This window comes from Carcharodon carcharias, chromosome 4 (genome assembly GCF_017639515.1).
Source record: "Carcharodon carcharias isolate sCarCar2 chromosome 4, sCarCar2.pri, whole genome shotgun sequence".
NCBI classification, from domain to species: domain Eukaryota; kingdom Metazoa; phylum Chordata; class Chondrichthyes; order Lamniformes; family Lamnidae; genus Carcharodon; species Carcharodon carcharias.
The window spans coordinates 45,738,459-45,758,801 of NC_054470.1; the positions used below are offsets into that span (position 1 = coordinate 45,738,459).

At 43.5% G+C, this 20,343-nt stretch overlaps 1 protein-coding gene across 1 annotated transcript in view; it reads right to left on the reverse strand.

Annotated features, from left to right (window-relative positions):
* Positions 1-20,343, reverse strand: part of LOC121276736 (A disintegrin and metalloproteinase with thrombospondin motifs 19-like) — a 548,651-nt gene that overhangs the window by 208,318 nt on the left and 319,990 nt on the right. The gene's annotated exons all lie outside the window — the stretch shown is intronic.

The following is a 20,343-nucleotide window of genomic DNA, read 5'->3' on the forward strand; positions in this document are numbered from 1 at the left end:
CATGGCTACAAATTACTACTATCATAACTTTTAACAAATTCCCATTAAGGCAACAGCAAGTCATGGACTTAGCCAGACACCAGACAAAGTATTTTCACCTTACAAATTCAAAATGAGTTTCTTTGCACTTCAGTTCCTGTGGAGACAGTTAGAAGCATACAACTGCTTTTGATGTCACATTGCCTCTGCTGTACACACACAACACTGCTAAAGTTATACCTAGCACAGCCCATTGAATGTAAATTTTCATTGTATCACCAACCTCTGAACTAAACCTCTCCAACAATAAAACCCCTTTCATAGTACCAATTTTATTAGTAATATAAACATGTTGCTCGGTATCTGCTAGATAGGTGTCAGTTTTCACCCCACTTCTTGAATGCTCTATTCAAAAAAAAAATGCAAATGCACTCTCTTACGTATCAACACAAGTACACATCAAAGCACCCAGACTAGCTGGCTTTAATCCAATTAAGACACACCCACAGACTAAACCTCTATTTTAAAAGAAAAATATTTTCCAATAATATTATATACATTAATAGCTTCATGACATATTCAAGCTTGCAAGCTGCGAGACTCCTTATTCTACTGGCAGCAACCAAAGTTGGCCAAGACCCAGGTCTGAAATATGCTCCTGTTGCCTCTAGAACCTGCTTCCAGATGGCACATCCAGAATGTGCACAGCAGTGCCTCTTTTTTTCTACTTTTCTGCCAGCAGTTGTCTGCAATGGCAGGGTGGAATTTGTGAATATTGAAATTGGACTTAACTCTATCACCACTAATTAATTCATTTAGTAAAATCTGTAAATAGGCAATCATGGTACTTGTAGCTTCCAATAACACCATTTATCTGCAATAAAATGTAAATATTTTTCATAAAGGAAGAATAGAGGCAGCTATATATCTTGGGGTAACGATTTCCCTTTGGGTGCCATTGGCAATCCAGGTGCAAATTCCAACTAAAATTTTGCTATTTTCCCAAAGTAAAGTTATGGTTCAAGTTTCTGTTCAAATTAATTTGCATAATCACAGTCATAAAATCTTCTGTGAAACAGCACAATTGAGCAGTGTTTTAGAATGTAATTTGCATTAAAAACATTCCTTGAACTATTTAAAAGTGGTAACTTGATGCAGTCTTATTACAACTGAAAACTGGTTTATCACAACAAATTAGAGTTTTTAATGAAAGTGTTTAGCCCATCAACTGTAAATAGCCTGATTTTAAATAATTGAAAATGACTTTAAAGAGACTGTACAGAATGATTTGCTAATTACATTGGTGTAAACTAGTCAGTTTCTTAGTAAATTAGATCCTTAATATTTTAAAACTTTTAACAGGTGCATATTAGTGCCTTGCACCTAAAAAAGCTTCATTTTAAGAGCCTCTTCAAAGGGCCGCAAATGGATGCAATTAGTGGAAAACTGCCATGGTGATTCATTCCATCTGGGGCCCGTGGCCAGTTTTCTGGGCAGGGCCAGTTCCAGCATAATGCTTTCTAAATCAGCTTAAAAGATCATGGATACTCAATTTGTACTGGATATAAATAGTGTTTGAAATTATTCAATCTTTTGCACTGGATTGATTGATATCTGGCGAATAGTGGAAACTCAACCCATTATATGGAAGGGGAGACAGACCTCCTGATCCAACATAAAATTTGCATGATGATGTTGGATCAGGTCCCCAGTGTCATTATTAATATTAAGGAAGAAGAGCAGCCAAAAAGCCGGAAGCCCACCTGCCTTCCATTTAAGGCCAATCATTCAGTAGTTGAGGCAATTAAATTGCCAATTCATTGATATCTTAGGCAGCCCATGCTATTTAACAGAGATTGTACTGGCTGCACGGGTGGGCAGCAATTGCGGCAGGGAACTCCATAGAGCTCCAGGGTGAGATAAAAGGCAGCACAAGAGGAGAAAATTGAGGAGTAGGAGGCTGCAACGGAGTCTGCAGGAGAGGGCAGTGAAGTTGCCCTGTGATTACTTTGTGGCCGGGTTTGCTGTTGAGCCAATGAATGGGACATCTGAGAGAGACTCACTGGGAAGAGGGGCTTGAACCAAGTAGGAGTGATTACAGGGCATTCTGCAGCAACAGAAGTCAAAGTTGCCATGGGAGTTATGCACTCCGGTGGCGGCTCCTCCGGTGAGGAGAAGGAAGGAAGAGGAGGGAAGAGGAGAATGACTTGTCAGGAGCAGCAACAACCAAGTTGCTAGGAACATGAGCATCATGGTGACGTTGGAAGGCCAAAGAGCGAGCGATGGGAGCATGAGCAAGCACACCCAACGACGGGACACTAGTCTGAGAGAAGGGTGTACAGGCAGCACTCCAATTCCTTTCAAATGACTGATCGCCAGTATTGCAGAAGGCTGAGTCTGTCCAGGGAGGTGATGATATCCACCTGCGACATGATTGCTCAGGAGACCAGTTCTAGCTGTGCAGGTGGCCATCCAATGCCTATGACGCTGAAGGTAATGGTGGCCCAATGGCCCTAAAACTTCTATGCCTCAGGATCATATCATTGTGGTGTTTCAGAATCTTCAGCCCACCACTCTATTAATGATGTGATGGATGCATTGGTCAGGAGAGTGGAAACGTTCATAAGCTTCACTACTGACAACAGGAGCCAAGCTGCGAGAGTGAGAGGTTTTAGGATTGTTTCTGGTTTTCCTTAAACATTTCGCTGGCTGTGTCTTCCACGTTTCAGCCCACCCTTGTCGATGCCTCCAAGTCTGCTCTGGGCCTTTCTGCTGTTATGACTGCCACTGGCCGGCCATTAATTGGCCAGCCAGCTTGTGATTGAAGTGGAAAGTTGGGACCGGTTGGGAGCAGATGTTATGCCTGCACCCGCCCATATGACCCACTCGCTCCCTGTTAAATTCTACCCTATTATAAAAAAAGTGCTGAATCTCCATACCATGGAAATATCTTTTAAATTATTACAGTGACTTTAACTTACAATCATCAAATATACTGAAATTTTCACTGCAAATATTGAGCTAAAGTTTGTACTCCACAACATACCTGAGTTACATACCTGAATAGGGCTGGAGATTTTATTACATACTTAAGGACTTATAATGTTGTTACCTGTAAAATCCTTCCTTATCATCTTGTTCAAACATGCTATTTCTGACACAGGTTAGAGCAATGAACAAAATGCCCTTTGATGAAACATTGTTGTTCTATGTACTACATTTACACATGTTCATTTATTTTTGGCAATCTCATATATTCATCTCAAGTTGTCTACTGTACTAATCGTAATAACAGTAATACTATCTGCTCAACTTTTATCCTAATTGTCTCTAACCCACTTAACTTTTTTTTTAGTTCTGCCAGTATCTGTACAACAATCTGTTAACAGTTTCAAATACTGTCAAATGTTTATTGTTTTGTGGCTTTTCAAGTTGTACTCTAGCATGTATCATTTTACACAAAAAACCTTTCTAAACCAAATCAAGGGAGAAATTCAGATTCAACATAAACATTCTAAGACTGGTTGTCTGAATCAATTAAAAATCTAAAGGGTACTTTACTGGTAAGTTTAAATTGTTCAGCATAATTGTTCTATTACTGAGTATTTTTAAAAACTAAAAAGTAAAAGGCACTTAAAAGCAAAGAACAACTGAAAGCTTGGGGCTAACCTCGATGGAATGTAGTAAAAGTTATGCGTAAGTCCACCCTGGAAGATATCTTAGCTTGAGTACTGATTACAGAAAGGCAACGGCGGACGCCTAGCATCTGCTTGTCAGTTTGCCCTGTAGCAATTTGCTATAAAATTTCAACGTCTCTACTCACCAAAATAATCCATCATACAGGACAGAATTTGTTCTACAGTCAGGGCAAGAAATGTTATAAATAAAAAACTATATTTAACAAAATATTTTAGAAAGTTACAACGGTACAGGACTGATTTCTTGTCTACAGGCCACGCTTCATTCCAAACCCTTTCGTTAACTCATTGATGGGATGTGGGCTTCGCTGGCTGGGCCAGCATTTATCGCCCATCCCTAGTTTTCCTCGAGAAGGGGTGGTGAGCTGCCTTCTTGAACCGCTGCAGTCCATGTGGTGTAGGTATGCCCACAGTGCTGTTAGGGAGGGAGTTCCATGATTTTGATGCAGCGACAGTGAAGGAACAGTGATATATTTCCAAGCCAAGATGGTGAATGATTTGTAGGGGAACTTCCAGGTGGTGGTGTTCCCATCTACCTGCTGCCCTTGCCCTTGTAGATGGTAGTGGTTGTGGGCTTGGAAGGTGCAGTCTAAGGAGCCTTGGTGAATTCCTGCAGTGCATCTTGTAGTTGGTACACACTGCTGCTACTGTGCGTTGGTGGTGGAGGAAGTGAATGTTTGTGGATGTGGTGCTAATTAAGCGCAGCTTTGTCCTGGATGGTGTCAAAGCTTCTTGAGTGTTGTGGGAGCTGCACTCATTCAGGCAAGTGGAGAACATTCCATCACGCTCCTGACTTGTAGATAGTAGACGGGCTTTGGGGAGTCAGGAGGTGGGTTAGTCGATTCCTACCCTCCAACCTGCTGTTGTAGCCACAGTATTTATATAGCTAGTCCAGTTCAGTTTCTGGTCAATGGTAACCCCTAGAATGTTGATAGTGGGAGATTCAGTGATGATAATGCCATTGAACATCAAGAGGCGATGGTTAGATTCTCGTTTGTGGAGATGGTCATTGCCTGGCACTTGTGTGGCACGAGTGTTACCTGCCACTTGTCAGCCCAAACCTGGATATTTGTCCAGGTGTTGCTGCATTTGGACATCGACTGCTTCAGTATCTGAGGAGTCACTAATGATGTTGAACACTGTGCAATCATCAGCAAACATCCCCACTTCTGACCTTATGATGGAAGGAAGGTCATTGATGAAGCAGCTGAAGATGGTTGGGCTGAGGACACTACCCTGAGGAACTCCTGCAGTGATGTCCTGGAGCTGAGATGACTGACCTCCAACAACCACAACCATCTTCCTTTGTGTCAGGTATGACTCCAACCAGTGGAGAGTTTTCCCCCTGATTCCCATGAACTCCAGTTTTGCTAGGGCTCCTTGATGCCACACTTGGTCAAATGCAGCCTTGATGTCAAGGGCAGACACTCTCACCTCACGTCGGGAGTTTAGCTCTTTTGTCCATGTTTGAACCAAGGCTGTAATGTGGTCAAGAGCTGAGTGGCCCTGGCGGAACCCAAACTGGGCATAAGTGAGCAGGTTATTGTTAAGTAAGTGTCGCTTGATAGCACCGTTGATAACCCCTTCCCCCATTTTACTGATGATCGAGAGTAGGCTGGTGGGGTGGTAATTGGCTGGGTTAGGTTTGTCCTACTTTTTATGTGCAGGGCATACCTGGGCTATTTTCCACATTGCCAAGTAGATGCCTGTGTGGTAGCTGTACTGGAACAACTTGGCTTGGGACATGGCAAGTTCTGGAGCACAAGTCTTCAGTCCTATTGCCAGAATATTGTCAGAGCCTATAGACGTTGTGGTATCCAATGCCTTCAGCCATTTCTTGCTATCATATGGAGTGAATCAAATTGGCTGAAGACTGGCATTTGTGATGCTGGGGACCTTTGGAGGAGGCCAGGATGGATCACGCAATCGGCACTTTCGGCTGAAGACTGTAGCAAACGCTTCAGCCTTATATTTTGCACTGATGTGCTGGGCTCCCTCATGATTGAGGATGAGGATATTCTCGGAGCCTCCTCTTCCAGTGAGTTGTTTAATTGTCCACCACCATTCGCAACTGGATGTGGCAGGACTGCAGAGCTTAGATCTGATCCATTGGTTTCGGGATCACTTAGCTCTGTTTATCATTTGCTGCTTATGCTGTTTGGCATGCAAGTAGTTCTGTGTTATAGCTTCACCAGGTTGACACCTCATCCTTATGTATGCTAGGTGCTGCTCCTGGCATGCCCTCCTGTACTCTTCATCAAACCAAGGTTGATCCTCTAGCTTGCTGGTAATGGTAGAGTGGGGGATATGTTGAGTCACGAGTTTTCAGATTGTGTTTGAGTACAATTCTGCTGTTGTTGATGACCCTAGTGCCTCGAGGATGCTCAGTCTTAAATTGCTAGATCTGTTCGAAATCTATCCCATTTAGCACGGTGGTAGTGTCAAACTCTACACGATGGCAGGTATCCTCAATGTGGAGACAGAACTTCGTCTCCACAACTACTGTGTGGTGGTCATTCCTATGGATAATGTCATGGAAAGATGCATCTGCGGGAGGCAGGTTGGTGAGGATGAGGCCAACTATGCTTTTCCTTCCTGTTGGTTCTCTCACCATCTGCTGTAGACCCAATCTAGCATCTATGTCCTTTAGGACTCAGCCAGCTCAGTCAGTAGTGGTGCTGCTGAGCCACTCTTGGTGATGGACATTGAAGTCCCCCACCCAGCAATGAGTGAGATGCCAGTGAATGTGTGATGTGCTTGAGTGTGTGAGTTTAGTGTGATGTGATAGTTGCCTTACCCTGGAGTCACGGATGAGATCATTCAGCCTCTAACTGTTTTGGTTAGCCAACCTCTTCTGTGCAGCACTGGCACTGATCACCACTGCCATTGCCTACCAGGGCGGAGTGGTAATGTTGCTGCCCCACCTGTGGCCAGAGCTGGGGTAGAGTACAGCATGGCAGGCCTCCACATCATCCAAAAGATGCTCCAGGGACGCATCACCAAACTTGGGGGCTGCAGTTGTCTTACTTTTCGGGGCTATGTCTTATTTGAAGCAGTCCTGGGTTGGGAGTGCTGAGAGATGTGTGTGTGTGGCTGTACTTTAAATGTGGCGTCCAGCATGTTGAAGTGGCAAGATGACCTTGTGGCAGGTGAAATGGAGCCCGCCCCACCATGGAAACAGCAAGTTTCCTGGGAATGCATAATTAATACAATGGATTTTGGATGATACGTCATGAGAAGCCGCCATTATGGCAGGCAGGTAAAATGTTGTTTTACCCGATAGCTACCACACTTAGTGCGGATCTGGGACAATTCCACCCATTCTTTTACTTGAGTTTAGTGTAAAAGTAAATTGTAATTGCACGAAGCATACTCAGCCTGGAGGACTGTACTGAAAAAGTAGGTTGACTGAGAAAAGTTTTAGAAGAAACTCAATTATTAGTTCTAATTTTTATGGAATCTCTTGTTTCTTTATCTGAAAGATTTTGATCCATTTCACCCTGCTAATCAAAGTTTCTAAAGCAAACTATAAAATTAAAATTATAGCCTCTATACAGCTACTCAGCTAACGTGAGCATATAAAGATTATCTAATGAAGTTTATCAATGAGCTGCTAGGCAAGGTGTCACCTGTCAGTGGAGAACCTCTAGGAGTGGGTGAATGAGTGAACACAGCATGTCAACTCACAGCACTTACACGTTTTCTTAGCTGAATAAGAGGAGCAAAACTGCAGAACAGACCACTCTTAAAGCTAAAGACACTGATGTGTAGCCAAGAGCACGTGCGAGGAAGGGGGAGGGAACAAGGCAAAACCAAAAGTAATATCATTTAAATCTCCAGACAAAGATGGTGCATATGGAGCATTTCAGTTATTTAAAGTGTTTTTCCTCAAGATTAACGATTATTTTTAAATGAACAATGTTGGGAGTTTGGGAGAACCCTGTGGGATTTCCGGATCTAGAATTTTGGGAAAAAAGTGCAACACAGAAATATAAGGGAAAAGTTAAGTCATTACAACTCGTCCAGAGCTTTGCCCTTGTGCACTGACATCATGTATCATACATTTGGGTGCACCAAAGCAGTCTGCCGCATCCAGTTGTGGACAACTAAACAACTAATAGGAAGAGGCTCTGAGAACATTGCCCTCCCCAATGATGGAAGAACGCAGTACATCAGTGCAAAAAACAAGGCTGATGTACTTGCATCAATCTTCAGCCAGGCTTGTTGAGTAGATGATCCATCTTGGCCTCCTCCTGAAGTCGCCAGCATCATAGAAGGCAGTTGTCAGCCAATTTGATGAACTGCACATATCATCAAGAAACTGCTAAGCAATTTGGACATAACAAAGGCTATGGGCCCTATCAACATCATGGCTGTGGTGCTGAAGACTTGTGTTCCAGAATTAGTTATGCCTCTAGCCAAGCTGTTCCAGTACAGCTACAAAACTGGCATCTACCTGACAAAGTGCAAATTTGCCCAGGTATGACTTGTTCACAAAAAGCAAGATAAATCCGATCTGGTAAAACAGCCGCCCCATCAGCTTACTCTCAATTATCAGCAAAGTGATGGAAGATGTCATCAATAGCGCTGCCAAGAGACTATTGACAGCAAGAGTGACCAACAACCCACTCACTGATGCTCAGTTTGGGTTCCACCAGGATAACTTGGCTCCAAATCTTACTACAGTCTTGGAATAAACATGAACAAAAGGGTTGAATTCCGGGCTGAAGCGAGAGCGACAGCCTTTGACATTAAGGCAGTATTTGGCCAATTGTAACACCAAGGAATCCGAGTAAAATTGTTGTCAATGGGCATCGGGGAAAATCCTCCACTGGCTGCAGTCACACTTAGCACAATGGAAGATGGTTGTGGCTGTTAGACACCAGTCATCTCAGCCCCAGGTGTTCCTCAGGGCGGTATCCTAGGGGCAGCCATCTTTAGCTGCTAAGTGAATGACCTTCTCACTATCAGAAGGTCAGAAGTGGCGATGTTTGCTGATAATTGCACAGTGTGTTACGGCTCCCATTAGGATCCATAAACCAAAATAACCAAATTTACTGAACAATCACCTAAACAACGAAATTGCCAACAAGATTTCACTTTTTAAAAACTTTTTCTTTCCTTATTCTTTCTTGGGATGTGGGCGTCACTGGTAAGGGCAGCATTTGCTACTATTCTGTAATTGCCTTTGAACCGAGTAACTTGCTAGATCATTTCAGAGGACAGTTAAGACTCAACCATATTTCTGTGGATCTGCAGTCACATATAGGCCAGGCTCGGCAAAGATGGGAGATTTCTTTCCCTAAATGACATTAGTGAACGAGATAGGTTTTTACAACAATTGATGATAATTTCTTTAATAAATCTGGAATTGAAAGCTAGTCAGTAAGACTAGCTTTTAATTCCAGACTTATTAATTGAATTTAAGTTCCACCAGCTGCCGTGATGGGATTTGGATCCATGTCACCAGAGCATTAGACTGGCTTCTGGATTACTAGTCCACTGACTGCTGTGGTTCAAGGCAGCAGCTAACCACCACCTTCTCAAGGGCAACTAGGGATGGGCAATATATGTGGGCCCAGCCAGCGAAGTCAACATCCCATGAATAAATGAAAAAGAAACATTCCCACCAAACCACCATCTCCCCCTAAACTTTTACTTAAATTTTTCATTACGACTGGTCCCCGGGTGAGGCGTCCCAATTTGTCATGATCCCAGAAAAGATGCCCCCAAATTGTTAACTTCCTGAATGGGATTCCAATTTTGTTATGTTCCCAGGTGAGAAGGAATGAGCTGGCTCCCCTTCTTTATTCAACCCCCTTGGTTGGTTGCAACAAGGTTAATTTAAAAGGAATCCCTTTCCCTGTGGATATCTTTTCCCAGTCCAAATGGATTTATGTTTTAGAAGGAGCCAATTCAACCAGGCTTTCTTGAGTTAAAGAAAGAATAAGTTTATTAGTCACTAAAAATCCAACACACATACACATAGATCAGAAATGAGAAGTTGAGTCCAAATAAAAATTTAACAAAAATATATGAATCAGTCTTTGGCTTGTCCATGAGGCATAGATAGTGAAACGTTGCAGCTATTAAGTTAGGTAATTCCAGTAGATCTGACTTTGGCAGTTTAGCAGTTGCTTTGGAACAACTTGGTTCTGCAGGTTAGTTGAAGAAGCTGTCCTATTTCCTTTTTTGATTGTGGCTTTGCGGACTTGCCTCCAGCAACAGAGAGAGGAGACCCTTTGCATTCAAGCTACAAAAGGGTGCCTCAACGATCTTCTGCTGTGACTCTCATTAGCACACCAGAACTAGAACATGCAGATCAGATCTGCAGCTAGCTTTTTAACACATTTCATTATGTTTTTCTGGAAGGGAAAAAAACAAACATGTCTTTCGCCCAGAGTCTGTTTTCCTTCAACTCAGATAATTTCCACATTCTGAGATATAACTCAGCAGGAGATGGTTTTGGATATTTTGCTGAGACGTGGCTATCAGGCCTCATTGTCTCTGCTTCCACAGGAGGTTAAAGTTCAGTCTGTTGCATTTCATCTCTTCCTTTCAAGTGTCTCTGTCTGAAATTGACACCTTTTTAGGTACGAGATTTCATGTTCTCTCTGGACTAGTTGGTCAAGTATAATCCACATAGAAATTTTTCAGAAGGAGGTTACTTTACCCAGTCATCATTTGTGCAGTGCATTTGCTTGTATGCCTTTTTTTAATAAAAAGAATGTCCTCCTGAAAATGTTCAATACTCCCGTAAGTAATTTGGGCCTGCAATTCACTGTCGTGACATTTCATTTGTTGTGTTGGGGAAGTGAGATTCATTCTCATTTCATTGCAAAGGGGTTAAAAAAAAAACAAACACCCTCACACACATTCATTCTCCTAGCCTTGATCAATATTAGCTCTAACTAGGTCTTTTAGGTTCTACACAGGGCATCTGCAATCACATTTGATTTCCCAGCAATGTGGATGATTTTTAGGTGGTACGGTTGGAGAACCAAACTCCAACAGAATGATGTTACATTCCGTGTTTCTAACCTTTCCAGCAAGGTTACATTCGTTTACAGGTTAGCTTGGTATCAAGGTTTCAAAGTCGCTTAACCTTATAGTCATCGCTCATCAATAACCCTGTGTCAGTCCCTTGCTGTGATGCAGGGTTAAGTATCAATGGGGTTTGGGTGTTTTACCTGACTGTTAGCGTCCAAATTGCTAACAATAGGCAAACTGCTCTGGGAGCTTTTTAAGTGTCCTTGGGCCACCTCACAGGTTCTCATGAGTCTCTCCCGGAACACAGTTACATAATTTAACATGGAGGCTTCCTCCTTCTGTTCTAAACGCCTCTTCTTGATTAGTTTCAGCAGATCTCGCATATGTTGTCCTTAAACCAATTCAGACAGAATAAAACTTGTGGACTCATTGGGTGAGTCTCTGGTGCTGGCCTCAAACTGTCTTTCACAGAGGCTGTTACTATGTAAATTTGTTTAGCTGTTGGGCTGAGCTGCTCTTATGAGGTTTAACTCTTTTCCTACCTCTGTAACCCATGAATTTGCTGGCACAAACCCAGACACTTTTATAGGTCTAATTGTCAGGAGGTTAGGGGGTCATGCTGTGACTTCCACCCCCTGTAGGGATTCTTGATCCATTACTTCACTTTTTGTGAGTTTTTCATCAACACCATTCTGGTTGAGGTCTAAAGCTTGTTTGGTTTCATCTGGTTTACCAGGGCTAACCACTGCCTGGGTTTCCCTGCTATTCTGCTTGTGATTTCCACACGATTTGCCTACTTTAAGGTAGACACTTCTCTCTTCCTCTCTTGTTTCAGGAGGGGACCTCCCTGAACCTGTCCCATGTGCTTGGGAACACAACTGCCCTCAGGTGGAGGTTCAGCTCTTGCTGCATTGCCTTGCAGCTCATCAAGTGGGTGAGGTACCCCCTCACCATCTGCATGTCTACTTGGGACCCTCTCTGTTCTTCCTCTAAAGTTGGAAAAATGGTGTGGGCTAGCCAGGCCTCCTGCTCATCCAGGTGTACAGACTTCTTTCTTTTAAGTTTGCTGGCCAGGTCTGGGGACTATGTCGTTATTTATCTCCAGGGAGAAGAATTTTGCTAGCCCCTCGTTGGCTGCATCATCTCCAATCTTGGACACTCCCATTCCAGCCTTTTTCCTTCTGCCAGGCTCCACAACAGAGCACTGGCCACCCGTTTTGGATGCCTGGGAGTTAAGTGGAACACTTAATCTGCCCTCTGGGTGGTGGTAAGTGTGAGTTTGCTCACAGGGTAATGACTTCCCCAATGTAGCTATTTTAGGTGTGACTGGTCTCTATTTGGTCCCATTTCCTCTGGGACAACCTGGCTCACATGTGGCTGGCTAGCTTTTACTGCTCTGCCACGAGACTCTTTGACTGTGTGAGACAGCTCCCTTACTATTCATTTCTCTGTTTAGGAACTCCCCTTATCCCCATCTAAATCTGCCATGAAGCTATCAATCAAACAGGACACTGGTTCGTTAGCACCCTCTGTTGTCTTTTTGCATTTGCCTTCCCCTAATCTGTTCCTCGACTCCTGGAACATTACCGCCTCCATGTGGACATTCAGCACCTGCTGTACTCCCTTGTGGCTCTTCAACTGCGTGACGCATCTTGCTCACTATCAGCCTGTTTGTGAACTCCCCTCATCGCCGTTCAAATCTGCCATGAAGCTGTTTGCCAAACAGATCATCGGTCTATTCCTATCCTCCTTTATAATCTTATAGTCCTTCATGGACCTCTTTTATCCAAGTCTAGCTTTGATCCTTTTAACTTGCTCAGGTTCTATCTTGTTTCTTCGTACTTTTGCAGGCCTATCCTTGGCCCTTTTAACTTCCAGTAGCTCTGCAATTGGGCATGGCACCTCTCTCACTGCCTCCTTACTTGTCTTGGAAACCCCTGGTCCCTGTTTAAGTCTTGCAAAAAATGTATTGATTAACTGCATCTCCAGGTCATCCTCTTTGCCTGTTTTAAATTCCATTGGCCTTTTCTGAATCTTTGTTAACTCTACAGACCTAACCTTGGCCTTTTCAAATTCAAGAAGCAGTTTCTTAACTACTCCAACCCTCACTGATTCTATTGCCTCCTTTTGGGCCCCAGCTATCTGTCTTTCTGCAGACTTTGGCTGCATGTTCCCTGCCTTTTTGATTGCAAGTAACCCTTGCCTCACTACTCCAACCATTACAGGCTGTATTTCCCCCATTGAGGCCTCTGAACCATTCCCTATATTCCAACAGATCCCGGTGGCTTCCTCCAGCTCTTTCAGCATCTTTTGACTCGAGTGATTTTTTTCTGACTGCTCGTGAGTACTATTTTACGGGATGCCATGGAAGCCTCTATCTCCCTTTCTAGTTCATGCAATATTTTTTTGGAAACCTTCCACCCTTTCCCTTTCCATTCTCCTTGGAAGGCTTCCTTCTCCTCCTCCCTTCTCTCTCTTTCCCTTTCCTTTTTTCCTCTTTCTCTTTGGAAAGCTTCCTCTTCTTCCCTTTCCTCTCTCTCTTTTCTTCTCCTCTCATTCTAATGCTTGGGGTTTGAATTCTCTTTGTTCCTGTTCTAGCTGCATTCTCAGCAATTCTACTTCTTTGCCTAATCTTGTCAAACATTCAAGACGTAATGCTCCGGCCACCCATTGTACTATTCCACCTCTCATCTTATTTGAGGGAACTGCTAGTCCTAAGTGTCTAGTTAGCTCTTTTAACTCTTCAAGGGTTGGAATTATTAATCAAAAGTGAATTCTCCTCCTCCTAGAAAAGCACAGGCATCAAATGTGGACATTTCTACACTTTAGTAGTACAGACTCAAGAAAACCTTTTTTTGCAGCTTTAAGAACTGGCTTCAAAGGAACAATTTACTTTCCTGACTCTGATTCTTCTGTTGTGTTTATAGGAACTATTCCAGCACCAAGCCCCCAATTTGTTACGACCAGTTCCTGGGTGGGGTCCCCCATTTGTTATGACCCTGGACGAGATACCCCCAAATTGTTAACTCCCCAAACGAGGCCCCAATTTTGTTACGCTCCCGGGTGAGGAGGGATGAACTGGCTCCGCTTCTTTATTCAACCTCCTTGGTTGGTCGCAACAAAGTTAATTTCAAAGGGATCCCTTCCCTCGTGGATACTGTGGTAATTGTAAGTTAAACCATTTCTTACTGTTATAGGATCTTGTGATTGTACAAGATGAATCAGAGTCAAAGGTCATCATAAATGTTCAATTCCATTTGCAATTCCTCAGATAAAGCAGATCCGTGCTTGCAAGCAGCAAGACCTGGATAACATTTAGGCTTGGCTGATAAGCGGCAAGTAACATTTGGGCCACACAAATGTCAGACAATGACCATCCCCAACAAAAGAAAGACACTAGCCATCTCTATTTACCGTACAATAGCATTACCATCACTTAATAACCCCACCAGCAAAATTTTGGACCATTGTCCAAACTTAACTATACCAGTCATATAAATATTGCATTCACAAGAGCAATTCTGAGGCCAGGTATTCTGTGGTGAGTAGCTCATTTGCTGACTCCCCAAAGCCTGTCCACTATCTACAAGGTACAAGTCAGGAGTGTGATGGAATACTCTGCACTTGCCTGGATGAGTGCAGCTCCGACAACACTCATGAAGCTCAACATCATCCAAGACAAAAACAGCCAGCTTGATTGGCAACCCAATCCATCACTTGAAATATTCAGCCCCTTCAACACTGGTGTACCATGGCAGCAGTGGATCATTTACAAGCTGCACTACCGTAACTCACTGAGGCTCCTTCGATAGCACCTCTCAAACTGCAATCTCTATGACCTAGAAGACAAGGACAGCAGACACACCACTCCTTGCAAGTTCTGCTCTAATTAAAGCCACACACCATCATGGCTTGCAAAAATATCACTGTTCCTTCATCGTCACTAGTCAAATTCCTGGAACTTTCTCCCGAGCAGCACTGTTGGAGCAACTTCAGCATACGGACTGCAGCGGTTCAATAGGTTGGCTCACTACCACCTTCTCAAAGGCAATTAGGGATAGGGGAATTGGTATGCAAAAATGCTGGCCTTGCCAGTGAAGCCCCTATCCTATGAATGAATAAAAGAAAAAAGATCAACTTTTCTGTCTGCTAAGGTGAATGTATAAAACATCACAAGGACATGCCATAAGATTTCTTGATAAGCACTCTTGGCATGTGAAGAGAGTATTGAAGACAAAAACTTGTGTTATAAATCTTTTTGACTGTGGCCAAAAATAAGCACAGTAGGTAAAAGGGTGAACCTGACTATATTCTAACATGGCAGCCAGATGATATGAATTCTTCAGTTTGAAAGCAGCTTTTACTGATTTACCCAGGGTCTGTTCACTTGGGTAATTGTTGAGCAACCATCCCTGGTGAGTTAGTGGGGTAATAATTTTGTGAATATTAGTGTGAATGAAATAGCTCAGTCACCTCAAGGTGAACATAAGGATCTTATAAAAGATAGAGCTGATAGTTAGTGTAAAAGCTATAAATACAACTCATACACTCCTTGCTTTGACACAGATTTCAGCAGCTGTGTAATTTATGGGAAAATATGTTTACAACAATTATTGCAATATTTTGATTTTTTATGTCAGCTTTTCAATATGGTTAGCTATTTAAAGAAAATTCTCCTTAGTAAGAATAGACTTCTACATTTTTGCAAGTGTAGTTTTCTGAGGACATTGGATCATCTTGAAAAAGCATTTGCCTTGGATGGGGCCAATTTTGGGGACATCCAACATGTGGCTGTTATAGCAATCTGCTGTAAAATTCCTAATAAATTTGTTTGGAAAATGTTTTGAAACATCATTATTGCTGAAATTATCGTAAATGCTATGGTTGTCATTTTGTTGAACGTGGCTGAATTGGACTTACTTTTAAAACTGTCAGTTTCTACTGTTCAAAAAGATACACGTGATTTTTTTTTAAAGTTCTTGTTAAACACTTGACAATCCATAGTACCAAAAGGTTTTAACGAGATTTAAATCCAATTGTTATCTCTAATTTATGATCCTTGTTAAAAAAAGCTTGTTTGTTCAATCAATAAGTGTGCTGTAGCCAATTTACATTCGACTTTGTGTCCTCTGGTTTGATTTAGGCCCTAAAAGATCAGGTGAAAGATGAGTTATTCCACTTGACTTATATTTGATTTAAAATCCCAGATTGGCAAATATTTCCCTGTTAAAGTTGAACTGGCCTGACACATATAATGGGTGACTTTCTGATCTTGTGTTCCTGGCAAGATGTTTTTCTCACCAGGAACATACACGTGGTCTGTGAGCATTTAAACCACTGATTTGAAAACCATGTGCAACATGACCCTCTATTTCTGATTTGCACTCTGAGGGGCAAGTCCACTGCTAGGAGGATTAAGTTGGAAAATGATCCCTATAAATCCTAACCTTGTACCATATTGAGGTTTTCTTTTTGATGTAATACTTTCAGAAGTGATTATTGTTTTTCTTCACATACTGTTATGAGGCTTTGCATAATTGCTTTAAGCCTTCATACATTTTTGTGATGCTTGCAGATACATTGGTATGATGGTACTGAGCTTGTTGATATTTTGTGCATACTTGGTTAGCACTAGACAATGAGGAAGATGAGTAATTTGTTTCTTGATGGACATAGCCTTTGTTGATCTTCACAGCTAGTGCGGGGTTGATGCTTTAATTGTTGGGCACCTGTTGTGAGGTTTCAGTCAGACAGTAGTCTCTCTTCCTTGTGTTAGCCAATAGCCTGGCTGAGTCACCTCAGGGGGTGGAATGGCTTTCTCCTTTTTCAACCTATGTTTCTAACCCTATGCTAGGACTATGGTGCAGAGAAGGAAAATATGTTAACTCTGGGAAAGCAACATTATGCAACTTAAGCTGGAGGTTGATAATTCATCTATTCCAACTATGCTATATCCTACTTGTTAAAGCCTGTGATATCCATGCTTGCCTTTACATCATGAGCCTGAGCCTCCACATCATGAGCCAGAGTCTCCAGTGGGGAGGCCCAGAATAATGAGACTAGGAGGCGAATTTTCGTAACCGAGGCAGGTAGCTCGAGTTGAGAAATTTCTAGACTCGGCAAACCTGCCTCAGTTTAAACAGCTCCGTTGTGTCCTATCTTCACTTCTGGGAGGCAGAGATGGGTACAGTTGGGCCTGCCGACCCCAGAAGCAGATCGTCGGCGGGGAGTGGGCGGATGCCGAGGAAGGCTAGTTTGAAATTCCACTTCAGTTCTCTGTGATTTCACCCCAGTTGTCTTAAAAGCTTTTAGGATCTATAGCCCTTACCCTTCACAACCCCCCCACCCAAATCCACTCTTCATTCCTTCCAATCACTCCCATAGCCTTCATGCTGTCTCCCCCATGGCACCATGCCCCCTTCATGGCCACCATGCCCACAATGCACTATTTACTGAACAAATGAGCCATATAATAATAATGGCAAGTGTTGAAATGCAAAAAAACCCCATCTTTTCAGAAATGTTTTTTGAAAAGATCTGCATGTTCCAACAAACCTATAAAAGTGTCAATCAGGCAGGGCAATTATAGTATTTTTTTTATTCATTCAAGGGACGTAGGCGCTGCTGGCTAGGCCAGCAATAATTGCCCACCCCAAATTGCCCTGGAGAAGGTGGTGGTGAGCGGCCTTCTAGAACCTCTGCAGTCCATGTGCAGTAGGTACACACACAGTGCTGTTAGGGAGAGAGTTCCAGGGTTTTGACCCAGTGACAGCGAAGGAACGCCGATATATTTCCAAGTCAGGATGGTGAGTGGCTTGGAGGAGAACTTGCAGATGGTAGTGTTCCCATGTGCCTACTCACCTTGTCCTTCTAGATGGTAGTGTTTGTGGGTTTGGAAGGTGCTGTCTAAGGAAGCTTGGTGAGTTCCTGCAGTGCATCTTGTAGATGGTACACACTACTGCTGCTGTGCATCAATGGTGCAGGGAGTGAATGTTTGCGGATGGGGTGCCAATCAAGCGGGCTACGTTGTCCTGGATGGTGTTGTGGGAGCTGCACTCATCCAGGCAAGTGGGGAATATTCCATCACACTTCTGACTTGTGCCTTGTAGAAGGTGGACAAGCTTTGGGGAGTCAGGGAGTGAGTTGCTCGCCACAGGATTCCTAGCCTCTGACCCGCTCTTGTAGCCACAGTATTTATAATGGCTAGTCCAGTTCAGTTTCTGGTCAATGGTAACCCCCAGGATGTTGATAGTTGGGGATTCAGCAATGGTAATGCCATTGAACATCAAAAGGCGATGGTTAGATTATCTCTTGTTGGAGATGGTCTGGCATGCATGTTACTTGCCACTTGTCAGCCCAAGCCTGGATATTGTCCAGGTCTTGCTGCATTTGGATATTGACTGCTTCAGTTTCAGAGGAGTCACGAATAGTGCTGAGCATTGTGCAATCATCAGCGAACATCCCCACTTCTGACCTTATGATGGAAGGAAGGTCATTGATGAAGCAGCTGAAGATGGTTGGGCTATGGACACTACCCTGAGGAACTCCTACAGTGATGTCCTGGAGCTGAGATGATTGACCTCCAACAACCACAACCATTTTCCTTTGTGCCAGGTATGACTCCAACTAGTGGAGATTTTTTCCCCCTATTCCCATTAACTCCAGTTTTACAAGGGCTCCTTGATGCCACACTCTGTCAATGCAGCCTTGATATCAAGGGCAGTCACTCTCACTTCACCTCTGGAGTTCAGTTCTTTTGTCCAATTTTGAACCAAGGCTGTAATGAGGTCAGAAGCTGAGTGGTCCCGGTGGAACCCAAACTGGTCATCAGTGAGCAGGTTATTGCTAAGCAAGTGCTGCTTGATGTCACTATTTATGACCCCTTCCATCACTTTACTGATGATCGAGCATAGACTGATGGGGCAACAAATGGTCTGGTTGGATATGTCCACTTTTTGTGTACAGGACATACCTGGGCAATTTTCCACATTGCCAGGTAGATGCTAGTGTTGTAGCTATACTGGAACAGCTTGGTTAGGAGCGTAGCAAATTCTGGAGCACGAGTCTTCAGTCCTAATGCCAGAATATTGTCAGGGCCCATAGCCTTTGCAGTAACCAGTGCCCTTAGCCATTTCTTGCTATCACGTGGAGTGAATCGAATTGGCTGAAGACTCGCACCTGGAATGCTGGGGGCCTCTGGAGGAGGCCGAGATGGATCATCCAATTGGTACTTCTGGCTGAAGATTGTAGCAAATGCCTTATTTTTTGCATTGATGTGTTGGACTCCTCCATAATTGAGGATGGGGATATTTGTGGAGCCTCCTCCTCCGGTGAGTTGTTTAATTGTCCATCGTCATTCACGACTGGATGTGGCAGGACTGCAGAGCTTAGATCTGATCCATTAGTTGTGGAATCGCTTAGCTATGGCTATAGCTTGCCGCTTGTACTGTTTGGCACGCAAGTAGTCCTGTGTTGCAGCTTCACCAGGTTGACAACTCATTTTTATGTAGGCCAGGTGCTGCTCCTGGCATGCCCTCCTGAACACTTCCTTGAACCAGGGTTGATCTCCTGGCTTGGTGATAATCATAGATGGTATGCCAGGCCATAAGGTTACAGATTGTGGTTGAGTACAGTTCTGCTGCTGCTAATGACCCACAGTGTCTCGTGATTGCCCAGTCTTGAGTTGCTAGATTTGTTTGATATCTATCCCACTTAGCATGGCGGTAGTGCCATACAACACAATGGAGGGTATCCTCAATGTTAAGATAGGACTTTGTCACTCCTACTGATACTGTCATGGACAGATACATCTGCGGCAGGCAGGTGGGAATGAGTTCAAGTATGTTTTTCCGTCTTGTTGGTTCCCTCACCATCTGGTGATCAGTAGTGGAGCTACTGAGCCACGCTTCATGATGGACATTGAAGTCTCCCACCCATTGCCACTCTCAATGCTTCCTCCAACTGGTGTTCAGTGGAGGAGCACTGACTTATCAGCTGGAGTGGGAACAGTACGTGGTAATCAGCAGGAGGTTTCCTCGCCCATGTTTGTCCTGGTGCCATGAGGTTCAGTGTCATTGTTGAGGACTCCCAACTCTCCTGACTATATACCACTATGCCATCACCTCTGCTGGGTCTGTCCTGCTGGTGGGACAGGACATACCCAGGGATAGTGGTGGTGGCGTCTCAGACATTTCTGTAAGGTACGATTCCATACCAGCTCTCCCAATTTTGGCGCGAGCCCCCAGACTAAGGACAACATTGCAGGGTTAACAGAGCTGGGTTTGCCATTGTCGTTTCTGGTGCCTAGATCGATGCTGGGTGGTCTGTCCAGTTTCATTCCTTTAAGGATTTATTAGCGGTTTGGTACATTTAGGCCATTTCAAAGGGCATTTAAGAGTCAACCACATTGCTATAGACCAGGTAAGGACGGTAGATTTCCTCAATCGATAATGGTTTCATGGTCATCATTAGGCTTTTAATTCCAGATTTTTATTGAGTTCAAATTTCATCATCTGTCATGGTGAAATTCGAACCTGGGTCCTCAGAGCATTACCCTGAGTCCCTGGATTACTAGTCCAGTGACAATACCGCTATACCAAATATCAGCACCAGAAATTTCTAACCACTTCACACCTCCTAATCCTGTACAAATAAACATCCACACATTCACAAAAGG